General features: G+C 40.1%; 1 protein-coding gene across 50 annotated transcripts in view; it reads right to left on the reverse strand.

Moving 5' to 3' along the window:
* The window catches only part of GTDC1 (glycosyltransferase like domain containing 1), a 168,061-nt gene that overhangs the window by 131,773 nt on the left and 19,925 nt on the right, over window positions 1-16,363 (reverse strand). For 8 of the 50 annotated variants that reach the window (NM_001396644.1, XM_046943645.1, XM_015289843.4 and 5 more), the window contains one exon: window positions 15,288-15,449. The exons of 33 other annotated variants lie outside the window; for them this stretch is intronic. The gene's annotated coding sequence lies outside the window, so the exon portion shown is untranslated. Of the gene's footprint in view, window positions 1-791; window positions 878-15,283; window positions 15,450-16,363 lie in introns of all 50 variants that reach the window. 9 more of the 50 variants (XM_040703498.2, XM_025152221.3, XM_046943639.1 and 6 more) reach the window with 4 other exon arrangements.

Raw genomic sequence — 16,363 nt, forward strand, 5'->3', positions numbered from 1 at the left:
AGATATCTCATTTTTTAAGGTACGTTAAAGACGGAGTTTACAATTAACTGAACAGACAGCGTACAAAAGGCTTTTAGAACTACACCATATGGTCTAGGGAAAGGAACAATCTGGACTATCCACATTTCAATCTGCAGGCTTGTCCACCTCTATCACACATTGTATTGCTGTAATAAAATATTAAGATAGAAATGGAGAAGTGAAAATAATCTATCTTTTGCACCACCAAGGGAACAAGGCATCCTACAGTCTTGCGTGTTTATTAAATATTTTAAGTTTTATGATTTTGGCACGGTGAATCAGATACAGTCAATAAAATTCTCAATTCATTTAAAACAGTATTTCCAGAAGGGTATGGGTGGGTATTCATCTTGTGCTTCAGGGAAATAAAAAATACCAGTTTACATGGGGTACACTGGCAGCAGTTTATGTAACAGATGACACATTCTTGGAAATCAAATAAAAGCAGAAAGAAAATACCCATTGTTGCTTAGTGAAGGGCTAATCACATGGTCACAGCTGGAACCAGTGTAAATCATTCATTAATAAAATTCTGTTGTAGTAGTTACTTTTTTCTGCTTTTCCACTGACAGCAGAAAAATCATCTTTCAATTCTTCGTAGAAATAATGCATTTGTAAGTATTTTGGTAGTGGCTATTAAACTTACTAAATCTTTGCAGGGGAAAAAAAAAAAGACTGCCTACGACAAAGACACCGTTGGCTCTAAGGAAAATATATGTATTTATGTATTTTACATGCAATCCCAGAACACAGTCCAAGAAGATACTTGCCACACTTGGAGGTACTGGCCTGACTTGTGGTTGCACAGAGTCCAAACCTAGAGAAAAATCAGCTGATATCCTTCGCAGAGCAGATTCTGTAATAGAAAGCATTATAAATGCTTGATTTGACAGCCTTATGAGTCATACTCCTCAATGTAAACGAGAAACTCGCACTAGATTAAATACAGACACTACGGAAAAAGTCCATGTGATGGTTAAGTGTTCTGTAAGTACAGATGCTGTTGGACATGTGCATCATGGGCTGACCCTGCTTTCAGCAGGACGAGATGAGCTGCCAAAGTCCCTTCCAACCTGAATTATCCTATGACTCGATGACCTTTCACACTAGAGCCTTCCCTTCCTGAGCTGCGACCCTCCTTTTCTCTTTGACTTTGCAATCAATGCAACAACTATCTCAAGCTTCATGTTTCATTGCCTCCAACAGCAGGGAAAATAACACACACTGATCTATAGGACTTTGCAGAAGAAGGAATTATGAACTCACAAAAATCAGCTCATCCTCTGCAATTATCCCCCCACAAAACCCTTGCTGTATCAGTGTGGATACGTGAGCTGTTCTACACACAATTCCACAGGCCTTTTTTTCTTGTAATATAGGAAATTACCGAGTAACAGTAAATAATAACTACACTATTCAATGTTGAAAACTGCAGCAACACGAAGTAAATGGGACAGGTTTTTCTCCATTCCAAGAGAAGAAAAAAAAATCAAAATCATATTCCTTATTTGGTGTCAACGCTGCATTTTAAAATGATCAAGAATCCCTTTAATTGAAAGGATTCTTCAAATGTAAAAGTTAAAAATATATTATCTCCCTGACTCTGTGCCTACTAAGCAGTCTGAGCAGACATAAAGCATCCTGGCTTGATAGGATATCTCTGTTCCATTGCAGAGTCTGCTAAGGACTTCTCAAACCTCTATCAAGCCATGGGCCCTTGCAACACAGCCACATAAGCCCTCTGCAGCCAGTGGGAACGCTCAAGTGTACAGCCCAACACATGCTTACATTTCCACATGATCAAAGACTCAATTCTTCAGTTTACTGTAGTTATCCCTACCTCACAGTGACATCTTCTGTAAAGAGATGTACTTTATTTGTAATGGGTTAATGTAAACAAGAAAGCCCTGGTTTTCTAGTAATTAACTACAAGTTGTATGAAATGACAAAGTTAATAGTTAGTATTATTAGCACTACTTACCTAAAGGAAAAATCACTACCTAAGAAAACTACAGCACGTAAATGAAGTGCATCTTAGATTGTCACATTCAGAGACAAAAAAAGAGCCCCGATTTCTTGCTAACTACTATTTTAGTAATTGTTAGTCTTCATGAGCATGGGTAAATCTGAAGACAGGCACACAAAATGAGTACATAGTCGACAAGGAAGTGCAACTAAACACAAGCAGTGGCAGAAAGCATCAACTCTCATATACGTATGGTCCATGATGCGGACAGGCATCATTTGAATAAGATGCCATTTTCTGCTCTGTCTTTACAAGTAATGAAGATATTTCTTTTTTTTGTCACAGAAAAATGCAGTCAAGTAGATCATGGCTAAGCAGGATCTACAGTTAAGTTTACTTCATTCTGTTTGGTGATGTGTTTCCATTTCAATGAAATATGATGAATCATAAAATGATAAATATAAATATCTCTTTATGCAAAGCTGGTGAGTACCGTATGTGACTACCTTCTGACTCTAAGAGAACTTCTGCAGAAGAACAAGGTAATACAATTCTCCATCTGATTGTGTTGGAAGGCCATCCCCAACCCCATACCAGACATGGTATGACATGCCAGACATCCTGCTTTTCAGAAGTCAGTCCAAATGCCTTTGAAACATAATGAAAACGGGCCTACAAGGACTCCTCCATAAGCTTCCCAAAAAATACTTGATTTTCTTCTTCATTTGTCTAATTCTAGATGAGACGTGACAAAAAAAATAGTTAGAGATTCATGGGGAAAAAAAGCCTTTCCAAAGGCAGGAACAGTGTCTCAAATTAGGCCCCTTTCTCTGCCACCCTTCACATGCCCAAGTGCTATTCCTGTTGAAGCCACACCACACACATCTGACAGGAATTACACTTTTTTTTTTTAATAATCTGCTGCTAACACCTTACAAAGTATATTGTTTCTTTTGACACTGGTATCATCAAAAGAACCGTGACTAAATGGTTTTAATGGTTTCCATGCCTAATTGCTATTATGTGGCCATCCGCCGGCAGCAGCGCAAGGCCATCATTCAGACTACCTGAGAAGCAATGACTTCGGTTGCAGCCATAAATCCAGAAAGCCATCCAACCAGCACCAGAAATGGGTCCCCATGCATGCCTCGATGCCATTTTGATGGATTTGCAGTGACAGGCAAGGAAGGCAAACAGTATAAAAAACACAAAGTGCTGAAAATACACATCTATTAATGATTTCTTCTCATTGGAAGCACTGTACCACGCCGTAGGTAGCCTAGCTCCTCTATGTGAAGGGTGACTGGGAAAAAAAAAAGCAGTATTTAGGTTAGCTAGGAGACGAGTGTGACAGATATAAGCTAATGTTAATGCTACGAAAGCTAAGATTTACCTTTAGTAATCCCTCTCAGTGAAAACAATAGGACACGGAGAGGAAATGAAAGATGACAAATATAAGACAAGGGAGCACGTTGGTGGGAGGTGGAAAAAAGAGAAACGAGGAGGCACAGGGGAGGGCTGCTGCTGCCTCACCTGAAGAGCTGCAATTTGTTTGGATCAGCTTATTTAAATTAGTACAATAACACAGTCATGTAGACAAGAACCAGGATTATTAATTTCCATGGATATTATCCAAGTGTGCATAAGAAGCGCAGGTTCAGGGATTTAAACTTCTGGGATGATTCATACTTTGAAGTCAGCAGCAGTAGTAGTTGGCAGTCTACAGTGAAAGGCAGCAAGCAAGAGGAGCCGGATTCCTTTAGGTCGTTAAGGCATAAGGTCCTAACAGCAGTTAGGTAAAAAATAAAGGTATTCATAGGAAGGGAATGAATGTTTCTAAGAACTTGTAATGCGATGCTGGGAAGCACTTGGCGTTGCCACCCTTTTTGAACAAATAAACCACTGCAAAAAGAACGATGATGCTGGATTAGAGGAAAAAAGTAAAACCTGCACCAGGAGTGAACTGCAGAAAGCAGTGAAGAGTCGATTGGCATTTCTGACAAGAGAAGAGAAAGGACCCAGGGCTCAACCTAACAGCTATCTTACAACCTTAAATTGGTATTATATTTTGTAACCGCATATTAAAATGCTTCCTACATTAAGCACTAAATAGCTTTAAGTAAATGCTTTGTTTTCTTGAGCATGACAGATCTTCAGTACCAACTGCAAGTATCAAAGCAATCTTCCACTCAAATGCTTTCAGAATTTTTTCCCTTTCCTCTTCTCATTCATAAGTGTTCAAAACCTGGGTGCCCACGCCTTGCACATAAACCTGAAATATGGCACTTAAATCTATCCACTGAAAGTTAAGCGCTCCAGCGGTCTGAAGTTAAAAACTGAAGCAAAAGCAACCCCACCAGGAACAGAAGCATTTTTCTCCGGTGGTCAAACACCAGAAGGATGTCTGCTTTCAAGTTCTAACTCTGAACGTTGTCAAGTTCACACATTGCTGCTACCCTCACCCCACCCAGCCTGTAGCTTTGTGATTCTCTGCAAGGTTGGTAAGATTTCTTTGAAAAACTAAACCAAGTGGCAAGCGCGCATGCCAGGTACAGGAGGGCTTCCTCAAAACGCTCACAGCGTCACTTTTCATCTTCTGAGACATACATTCATGTGATCTTTTAATAACTATTTATTTCACACCAAACCAGATATCTCCCTAAAGCCTACCAATACAGCCTGCAGGCATATTTCTTAAATAAAAGTACTGAATCCTTGTATACTCCGCATTTGCATACTAAAGGAATGAATCGGTTATCACAGCGGTAGTAACACTATGCAGCAACTGCTCACCTCTTGGTGAAGGAGAAAAAACACCCTGCTTATCTGTTTGCTGTGACACTCTGTACCAACTGCATTTCTTCCGCTCCACAACTGTGGTGCGTCGTTTTCTTACAAAACTATGACAAGTATGACTGCTCTTTAACTTGTTCAATGCATCTGCTACGTATTTTGTGTATATATAGCCTTATCACCTCTTTACTTATGTATTTCTGCTTAGAGGTTAAAGAAATCATATGATTCTGTGACTCTACGAAATGGTACTATTGGTAAAGCAATTCCTTGCTGCAATACTTCAGATACTTTCCTGTGTAACTCTTGCAACTTACTGTAAACAGAAGTAGTTTCACTACTAAATGCTTCAGAGTTCACAAAATTAGCACACTATGGCACTTCCAGCAGTGCTTATATGAAATGATGTAAGAAATGTAAGGTGCTGCATCAAGACTGCATTTGACAAAATTAGAGCAGCCTAATGACTGGCTGTGGTCAGGCATTCAGAAAATAACTTGCTATATTTGAAAACAGGGAACTCAGCCCCTCCAAAAATTAAGAAGTGAATACTGCACATTTGTTTACAGTGCAAGAATAACGTTATTTATTTTGACCAAAGGAGCAGACCTGAGAAACAGGAAAGCAGCAGAAGAAAGTCCAGCAGGAGAGCAACTGCCCACGTGTTCATGTGAGAAATACTGAAGGTGAAATTAACTCTTTTGCTCTACAGGATCACAATTAAGGCTTCTGAAAAAAATACTAGAAATGGAGAAAAACTGTGATGGAGGTTATCAATGCACGATACATTATCGCCTATTATCTAAAAAGAAATTCTTATCTGCTACACAGCGTAGCACAAGCTAAATGCCAATTGGCTTAAAATATTATGAGAAAAGGCCAGTTTCCAGGAAGGCACATGACTGAAACAAGGCTGCTGAGCTTATAATCAAAATTGCTCAAGTCTCTGATCACAGGAGAAACATTTTAAGAACTTGCCTGGGCCTGCTTTTGCCAGCCTACCCCAAGCAAAGAGCTGCACCACTCGTGTGGTGTATCCCAAGGGCCAGGCCTTCCTCAGCATCTCTTGTCCTAAAGCTTCAGTGAAACAGCAGATGCATGCTCTTCTAAATGAAGACACTTCTCAGGGAGCCTCCTCTGGATCACGCACAGGTGCAGCATTACCTTTGGCACGGTGTTCTCTTTGTGATCCTAACTACAGAGAAGCAAGAGTAATGTGATGCACTCACGTTATTCACATTCCTATACAAAACGTGGCACAGCTTTACATGGACTGCCTATAGATGAAGTGCCAGCACTGTGCCATGCAAGTGATGCTGCGATGTAATCTTCTAAACGGTGCCATGACAACTAATGTAATTATACTGAAATAGTATTAGCTATATTTATGTTGGGGATAGTCTTACCACAGTTCTTAAGAGAACCGTTCTGCTGCTCAGGAATTAGCCCTATCTCCTCTTCTCTGTAACGGCATAATTAGTCATTTTGACATTTTGCCTTCCACACTGACTAACAAACTCCTCCCACTCTTATAATTCAGTGCAGAGAGCTCAGATTTAAATTATATGGTTCAGGTAATATATACTCAACATGATCTCCTTTTTTTTTTTTTTTTCTCCCCTAATATCTTCTTTAATTCACCGAAACAAGCTCAAGGAATGCTTACTGTATCCTTCCACCCCTAACAGAAAATTTGGGCTTTCTGCAAAACAAACAACCTGGTAACTCAAGCGGTTTCCATTTTAAGATTCGCTTTGTGTTAACATCTTCCAGTTAAAGGGCAGCACAGTGTTTTTACCCCCCCTGCCCCTCAGACCCAGCCGGGAAGAGGTCCCCTCTGCAGGCCGACCCACAGCCGGGCAGCACCAAGCCCTTCTTCATGGCCTCCACAACCATGGAGCCATTGGGTTGAGCCTTCTGCAGCAGCAAATCAACCCAAGCGCCAGGAGTCCATACAGTTAATCAAAAATACATCCACCGCATACAAACTTGTAATTGCTATTAAAACGACATGGCTCTGTCAGGCGCATGCTGGACCAGGCCGCATGGCCCTGCATCCCAGCTAACACAGAGGGAAGCCGGCTCTAGTTCAATATTTCCTTGTGACCGAAGTGCAAAACATACACTCTGAAGGTGTAAGAGACTAATCAGCAAGTAAAGAGCTCACAAGCTGTGAGTACCTCACTATGCAGGCTACCTACCAGCAGATCCGTCAGCACTTTTAAATGACCATCATCCTGCAGACATACCGGCTCACATTCAGCCAACAAAATATGAAAGTATTCTGAGTGGTGTTCTTCCTGTTTATTATTAATTCCAAAGTGAATGTTAGCGCTTTAAAATACTTTGAAGACCTATCCTTACTGTTGTGTTTCAATCACTGGAGATGTGATTACAGCACACAAATCCCTTCGGACTAAATGCCCCGATCCAAACATCTTACAGGTACATTAAAAATTGAATGGGCATAAACAACTCCAGCAGCTTGGAGCTTGAGCTGGTATTGCAGTGATCTTTGCAATTCATAAACATCAACACTTGGGTAGTTTGCATGGGAATACAAGCAACTAATTATTATCTTTTGCTTAGGGGCACGTATGGTGTGCTCTACAGGTATCGCTACTGCTTTTTGCCTAATATATTGCCTCTTGAAGTCTTTCAGTGTAACAACTTGCTGATACACAGTGCTACCAAACTGCTTGATATTCAAAGAGAATACGCCACAACTTCAGAAAGATGGTGCTAAGAAAGAACAAGTAGTCACAAATCTGTATATGACTGGCAAACGGTAATTTCATATTGCTCACTAAGAGGCAAATCACATCAGTACTTAACACAGATTTTCTATGAAAATATCTATGCTGTCTAAGAGGCAAAAGTGTGTAAACTGCATTACCTTTTTCTGGAAAACTGCTTAATTTTGCAGTGTTTTCTGAATTGCTACCTGGATGACTCGGGTTTACTGACAGTGCATGATTCCACGTTCACAGCATTTGACCTCAAAGCAGAATTTGTCCCACTAAGTCTGAGTTGGTCTTTTCCAGCCAGAACTGTAAACTTTACTTTCATCTCTTCATGTAAGTGATTAGTACAACTGGTAAACAGCAGTTTCAATATTACAAATAATGAGGCAGCACAAACTCTAGAAAATGGAAACTTCCTGGGTAAAACTAACAGCCCCTACAAACATTATTCGTAATGTTTTGTTATTAACTGCTTCCTCACTAATTGACCTTTTTTTTCCCCCAGTTTAGACTCATATTTGCAAGGTTGCTAAATAAAGCAGCAATGCAAAGACTGAAGACATTTATGTATGCTTTACAGCTAATGAATTTCAAACTCTGAAAGAAAGTACAGTATAGAAGTTGGTTAAAAACAGCAGTGAGATTCTGTAAATAGATTCAGTTCTTCAAAAGGATATCTGTCACTGCACACAGCTTTAAAGTCAGTCTTTCAAGTTACAACTGAACAAATCTTTACTTGGCAAAATTACACTAAATAAAAAATATATATATTAAAAAAGGGAAGTGTAACAACAATACAACAATCTGCCAATCATCCCTCAAATAGTCTTTTTTTGGTACGAAAAGCTCTGTAGGTTCCAGCATCACTATTTGCATGAGTAATTTGGGGGCCCTACTCACCTAAGCTGTTCCAATGGCATGACTGTGTGCGCTCATAAAAAGACAAATAGGAAGGGCCCATGATTGTGATGGGGAAATCTTTGTGAATGATAGCAATATTAGGCAGATGAGTGGCTGACATTTAACTTACTGTCAGTCACACATATAAAGTTATACACACAAGTCTAAGTCGACACAGTTTCTCAGTATGCAGTGCAATAATGCCTTCATCTGCTGTTATCTTGGATCCCCTTATGACATATTTCTATTTTCTTTTAAATACTGTAACTTGAAGTCTAGGAAAGAAAATCTCTTCATTTGCAGACTGATGGTCACTGCTACACTAGTTACATGAAAAAGCACCACTGTTTAGTCATTTCAGAAACCCAACCATTAGGATTTTGCCCCACTCCTGAAATTCACTTTTCTTCTAAGGTATCAAAGACATAATAATGCAGGCTCTTACAAAGAGCCTAAAATGGATGTCTCAATTTAAAGTGAAGCAGATTTGAGCATAAATCAATAGAAGTAGCAGGTATCATTAAAAATTGCTGGCAGTAAACACGTGGGGTCCTTTCAAACACCACGAGAGAGCTGTAGCTGCAGTAAGCAGCAATATCTGCGCTAGCTTCATCTAGCTAGCAGAGATAAAACAACAAAGTCACAAGAAAGCTTTAGTAACCACAATAAACATTTTCCAAGAATGCACAGTATGTAATTACTCTGCTGTCATATGCAAATTCTTTGTCACTGCATCTGCACTGCTGCTGGTACCCGTAATACCTAGACTGATTCGGCACAGGTATGTTAGCATATCTTTAAAACAACACACCTTCCACTTCTTGTCTGAAGACCTATCCTTTGATTTGTTGAAACGTGAATATAAAGAGGCAGAAATCCTTACAAAGAAATGATAATAGCTAGCTGCTTTGATACCTATGGCAACGTGACTGAAAACAAGCGATTCAAAGAAACAACTAATTCAGTTTAAAGTTATGAAGTTACGAGCCTTTTTTTGTGCATGGTCTTCAACTTATCTGCAAAGCTCTTTCATCCAGTTTTGTAAGTAAGTGTAAGTAGCCATTCTGAATTGATTATTACAACTTCAGCATGAGTGACACTTGACTGAAAAAGTAAAAGGACGTCAGTTCCCTTTCTTTGTTTTCATTTTCAAAGTCGTCACAAGAAAAAGCTCTTCTCCCTCCACGCATTTCTTCTATTCAGAAAGGAAAAACTAAAGATTGCAGTGTGGGCAGATGGTCTTCTCCACCCCTCTTCCTACCCACAGGTACATTTGCACAGTTTGGTCTTAGTCACCTGGAGTCTATATTCTTCCAATGCACTTTTAAGTTACCAAACCAGCACTTGGCTCTTCTTCCCCACAACAATTTAAGTTCAAGAAATTCAAGGACAGCGGAGCTCATTCCATTTTTTCCCCTTTTTCTGAAATTTACACTTACATCTCAACAATTCATCATGCCATGAGATGTTATGGTTTCAACTTGTACAGAAGAACTCAGCAACCTGGGCAGTTAAGCTTTATGATAATAACTTCATATTCGTTAGTTCCACAAAAGATATAGCAATACACAACTTTTTTAGCCTCCAACCATCTCACAGAAAAAAAAGCATGCAACACCAACCAGTAAGCTTTTTCTGACCACAGAACACATACTTAGCTTTTGTCAAATGCTTTCAGAATTGTAGTTACTTGCACATTCTAGGACTGTGATTAAATTGCCTAAAAAATTATAACACAATACAAAAGGCAGCTTTTCTGCATGAAAAGTTTCTAAAGAGACTTCAGCTTCTTCCAGTACAGAAGATAAAAGTGTATTTTAGGTCAGTATTTCCTCTTTAGGTTTCCCTTCGACTTGCAGGGAGGCTTTTTAGTTTCCATTCTAAGCAGAGATGAAGCAGCCAGCCTAGCAAGCTGGTTCAGTGCTTCAGAGCTATCACACTGCCAATCCAGGCTTCTTCTGAATGTTATGCCTCTGCTTAGCCAGGGCTTAGAGTTCTGCTGAGGCTACGTATGTTCACCCTTAAGAACAGCACTACTCCGGTTCTTCACTCTGATCCATTAAATAAATGATATTTTGATCAGTTACTCAGTGATTTGGGTAAGTGCATGGCACCTGGAAAGGCACCTAGTGAGTGCTTTGATCCCGTTACAATCCAGATATCTGCTCTGAGAAAGCAAAGCACTGTTCTAAGCAGAAGGCTTTCGTTTTCAGTTGCAGCTTCATGAGGAAGAGCAAAACAATCCACGCTCAGATCTTAGCAAGAATATTGCTTCCTTCAAGTCTGTACCCCTGCCTGTGACAGGGTCTCTTAAGCCAGAAGTTACATACCCAAGAAGCTAATGGATATATATACCTCTATATACACAGATACATTCTGAAATCCACACTTTGAGTACTTCCAAGCACATAATAAGGGAGGTTTTTAAATTGTTTCCAACACGGCCCCATCTAAGTCATGCTTTGAATTGCCCTGCTATACGAATATATTATTTATGAAACATTACAGAAACATTTAGGTGCTTCAGGATTTATTTAGCAATTTCTTTGCTTTTACAAGCAAAAGCTATTCTGGCCATGCCAAGGTCCTAACAAGCACTGATAAACTGATGGCATACTTGCAGGTTCCAGCCAACACCCATGCAGCTGCTTGAGTGCCTATCTCCATTCTGTCTCATTAAAAAAAAAACACAAGATCCTGCTACAAAGCGTGCTGAAGCAGTGAGTTAATGAGCTTATGTGTTGGAAATCACCTAGAAATAATTATTAACTATTTACCAGAATTGTGTGAAATTTCCAGTAGGTAATATTCAAATTCAAGTTGTCAGGAAAAAACAGAAAAAGAACATATCAATCTATGTATAAACATGTATGAGTACATATAAAGCACCAGTTCATGTTCTACAAGTGCTTTTTCTTCTGCATGGGAAAAGCCCATACTACACCTCTCTGAGAACAGTAAAGCGTCCTCCCCCCACACCTCAGCCACTTCTAAACCAAAGTGCAATGTGACATTTGATACACACACTTTCGAAATACGCTTAGCAAGTGAGTGGTAAAGTCCTTTTTAAAGCTTATGTGAATTACAGGTATGCAGATGGAAGTGCTCGAAGGGGCTCTAGCTGCAGTCTCCGAAATACTTTCACGGCAGCAATCACATGATTCAAGACTGTTTGTTCTCATTACTGTCACCATTTAAACACAGGATATCATTTTGCTTGCACTAAGACACATTCCACAGATTGCAAAGAAGTACATTTTAATAATTCAGAAAAAGAATCAAGCATCTATCAAATAACATCTTAAAAGAACAACAGAAAGCTTTGGAACTTTTCCTGGTTTTAAATTATGCTTTATCATTTGCAAGCCTCCAATAGTTTAAAAAATTCTTACTTCATCAGCTAGTCTTCCATTAGGCTTTAATTTTTAAAAAGGGCCCTCCTTGTTAAATCCAAAATGCATTCAATTTAAAACATAGCTGAAAATCCTTCCTGAAAAGGATAAATGACCAGGAGACCACACAGAGGTAGAAATGGTAATGGGAAGACAGTTGAACTAGATGATCTTGTAGGTCCTTTCCAACCTTGTGATGCTATGATTCTATGAGTAAATTGTGCAAAGTCAGAAGTAAATGGCTCCAAACAATACAACGCAGCCCTGTTTCGTCCCACTGCTATTCCAAAAGGCACAGGGGGGTCAGCAGAAGGCTCCACAAGTGTGGTGGGAAGGGCTCACCCCTGGGCATGCAAACTCTTGACTTATGCCACGATGCAGCAGCCGAGGAACCAAGAGCTGAGATGAACCCTGAGTTTTATGGTACTCTTAACAATGACACATGCACAGCAAAGCCTACATATGGAAATCACTAACATCTATGGAGCCACTTAGCTGCACGCTGAAGCTTGAAACAGGTTACAGATGGGCAGGTTGTGCTTACCTACCCAGTATACGCCTGGTGCAAATAAATGAGGGGGAAAAAATGGAAGTTTATCAACTGTGCAAGTGGTGTTGGCTGTCTGCACGCTCCACAGGTAGCTGGCTCCGCAGCCACCCCAACAAACACAGGTCTGCCATCAGCTCGCTGTGCTCTGCACACACACTGGTGGGATCCCTGTGCAGGTCCCTCCTCTGTGGTTCACACCATATGAAATCAAGCACGATTGAAGTATTTTAGGAATAGTATCTAAGTTACTTAGAGCTGCACTCTCAGAAGAGAAGGCTAAAATTTCGTGGACTTGCAACTGGACTTGAGTACCTAACTGTCTACATCCTTTCTGAGGATGGCAGTTCAGCATCCAAGACTGTTAAAAGCTTTTGAAAATCCTATCCTGTATTTCATGTAATATTAACCACAGTTAACAGGTTGACTCCACTCCTGGCACACTCAAAATGCAGGGGATGCACAGAATAGAAGACAAGCTGGTATCAGCTCTGGGTCATCCAGGAACGCCTCCATTGGCAGAAATGCCAGCTGAATGTGGACTCTGCTGAGAAGCCAACCGATGCTGCCAAAGCAGTTTTTAGCTAAGGACAGGACCTGCTACCACCGTCCCAAAGAGTATGCAAACTTGCAATGCTGCACACAAGCACTACAGGTAGAAAGGGATCAAAAAGTGGAGCAAAGAGAATCAAGGCAGCACAAAATAGAAGAAAGGACCTGCGTGGTGAACTGTGTGGTGGAACTGTCCATCTTGATGGTCATAAGCATTGGATGAGGAAAGAATGACCTGGAGCTTCCTGTTTACTTCAGTAGCAAAATTTAATTAAATTTGCAATATGGTAGGTCTAGAAAATAAATAATTAATCATAAATTAATTCATAATGAGCATATAAATACATATATATTACTCCATGACATTGGATTTCACATGAATAATCAAATGCTCCTATTTCCTGTAATAAGTTATGATTCTTGCCTTCAGTTACTGTCCTCCATCTCATGCGTATCATCTGCCTTGAAGAGATGCTCCTACACATCACAGCTATGGGCATGACACCTCCACATGCACTGTAGATGGCAGGTAAAAGACCACCTTCCAACTGCATATCATGCAGCAGTGTATGACAGCTTTCCTCCCTTCAGCCATACCTGAAGTGAAATGCACTGTCGAGGAACCTTCCAAAGCTCTGCTCTGCCAACAACTTTTTGCTCTTTGCCTTTGCTATCTCACATGGTAACTGGTTGCCAATGCAAACAGCCAAATTAGGCAAGACTTTCCAACATTACATTCTGAATGACTATACTATTAAATCACACCACAAAACCTCATAATAAAAAAACAGTTTTCCTTATACAACTCAAACTATATTTTAAAACTTCCTAAAGCCTTTGACTACTCAACTGATAGTTTTACAATATTCCTTTTCTGTTATTTGTTGCTTTAATTTATTGAAGAAAGTTTGAACAAGCTCCATGTCATGGAGACCTCCAGATAACACTACTGCAGTACCAGATCATAGGGCCAGCACAGTTCTGATGCCTTGGAGTGTGGAATCAACAGATCAGTCAGAACACAAGAAGAAATGTATGTCAATATAAGCGACATGATCTAAGAAATACTTGAATTCTCTGCTGCCTTGTAAGAGCTTACACCACAGCCCTGCCCTTGTTGCAGCCTGTAACAGTCTTTTTTCATTATTTGACAACATATTTTATTTCAACACATAGGAACTTAAAGCTTTCAAGCTTGTTACCTTTCTGTCATATTTAGTTCATGGTGCTTCATGTTAGTTCAGAAGTTATTGGAAAAGAAAGGGGAAGGCAGAAGAAAGGGCACTGACATACACAGTGATCACAGCAGCTTGCTTCCTTAAACAAATGGGCTTAGGGCACTCCTATGTACTCAGAAGCTATAGAGATGAGGCACCAACTCACCCTTAAGAGAAGCAATCCTAGCTGGTTTCAGTGCCTTAGAGATACTGAGGGGGTTCTCTTGCCTTAGAATTCTGTTTCTAATGCATACATGTCTTTTAGACTTGGAGATCCAACTACATGTATTATATCTCCGTGTGAGGACAACTAAACTTCCTCACCGCAGCCTCTATTCACTGTTGACAGTTAATTTAAAACCATTGGTTTGACCAGTGGAATTCCATATATTTTGATATTTTCCTTTTGAAAGGGTGAGGGTAAACATTTTTGGTTACTCTTCCTACTCTGTTGTAGGCCTATCAGTCTCTTAGGCCTGTCACCTGCACACAGCCATATGAAGCTGCTCTACTAGAATCACAATTGTTAGCAGACACATTCATAATCTTAACATTTCCCACCTTTGTAGCAACCGTGTGAGTCCAGGTTTTGATTAGAAAGGATAAAAAGAGAAGTCAGCAAGCATGTTGCTAATCTTGCCTTGAAGGAAAAATTCCTTTGATTCCCCAAACCTGTAACCTTATTAGACTTAGCACACATTGAAGCACAGTGTGAACTGTGTCACACTCACTTCTGGGGCAAGTGGAGGGAAAAGCATCTACTGAACACCAAGAGCTCTCCCCAGTTGTGCAGAGCACAAAAGCTCTGCACAACAGATGAAGATAGGCAGTCCCCACGCAGCATACACTGAACTACTCACTCCATCCTCCTCCACCTGCTCAAACAGATGCTACGTGCAGATACGGAATTCAATGATGCAGGGTGGAGCTGAACTAACGGGTTTGCCTTAGGACTGATGATAACTCTGCATGGATACAGCAGTCTACAAGGAGACAATGCACTGTCCACGACTCCCAACTCTACACGGAATTACTGGTGGTGAGACACTCAGCTCCAAGGCCTCAAGTTTTCTGTCTGAACAATACAGAATTACACACTTCCCCTTCTTCCCCACTAAGAAACACACAGTATTTTAGAGAAGCATTGTTACCTACATCCAAAATGGGGAGCAGTACCAGGCTGCGCTGCTTTATGTGCCTTCCACAAAGCAGGTTGGGGATCTCCTCTATGGATCTCAGTGGCGATCTCTGCTCTGCTTCAATCCAACTGATAGATGACAGAGTGTAATTTTCCCAATTGTAATGATGTTCTTAAGCCTGAATAAAGTTTAAGGGAAAAATAAAAAAAAATAAGAGTATGAGCTCATCTAGTCTACTTCCAAACTGTTTTAGACTGAGTAATGTCTGCAGAAAAGACCACACTTGAGCCAAATGCAAAAGACACGAGTCCATAATCACCTATGCCCACTGATCATCAAGAGTAGCTAGGTTACTTTGCTAAACATTTATTTCATCAAGGTCAGGGTTTCCTAACCTTAGTTTTCTGTACTGGCTTCATTTTTAATGTATTTTGATGGCTGAACTATGTGAATAATTATCATTCATATCAACTGAAAAATACAGCAGCAAAATGAAATCACCAATAGAACCACTGCTTAGCTGTTACCGGCCTACAGGCACACTGGAGACACACTCATAGGTCTTTTTCAACCCATGAGAAGTTGCACTTAAAATAGAATACTTAAAATCTCTTCTGTGTTTCCATATAATCCAAGCTTTTACATCAAAACATTGTGTTGCAATGATTTTATGCCTTCACTGACAGAAGTCCACATTAACCTTTATTTTGTCCTGGGCTAAATCCACTGCAACAACTTTTTAGATATAGGAACTCTTCAGAAGTCTTCCAGTACTCTGAAATAAACACATTTACAAGATATGTAACAATTAGCATGGAAGGCTGCCTAGGAGTCAGAGGACTAGCTGCATGAGATGCAAAGACCAGAAGAGCAGGATGCTGACGCACCTAAAAGCTGATATCTCTTCACTCTTTGATTGCCAAGTTAGATGATGTGTTTCTACTTATTTCTCAAAATGGCAAAACAGAGTGCCTTTGCACTTCAGTCTTCACAAAAGGACTTAAAGTTCTCAAAAGCAATAAATTTGCCAGAGAGTTTCCAATGATGAACCCTCAATCTGAAGATGAGTAATTACAACGTGCTGCATTCAGG

Source organism: Gallus gallus, chromosome 7 (genome assembly GCF_016699485.2).
Source record: "Gallus gallus isolate bGalGal1 chromosome 7, bGalGal1.mat.broiler.GRCg7b, whole genome shotgun sequence".
Taxonomy (NCBI): domain Eukaryota; kingdom Metazoa; phylum Chordata; class Aves; order Galliformes; family Phasianidae; genus Gallus; species Gallus gallus.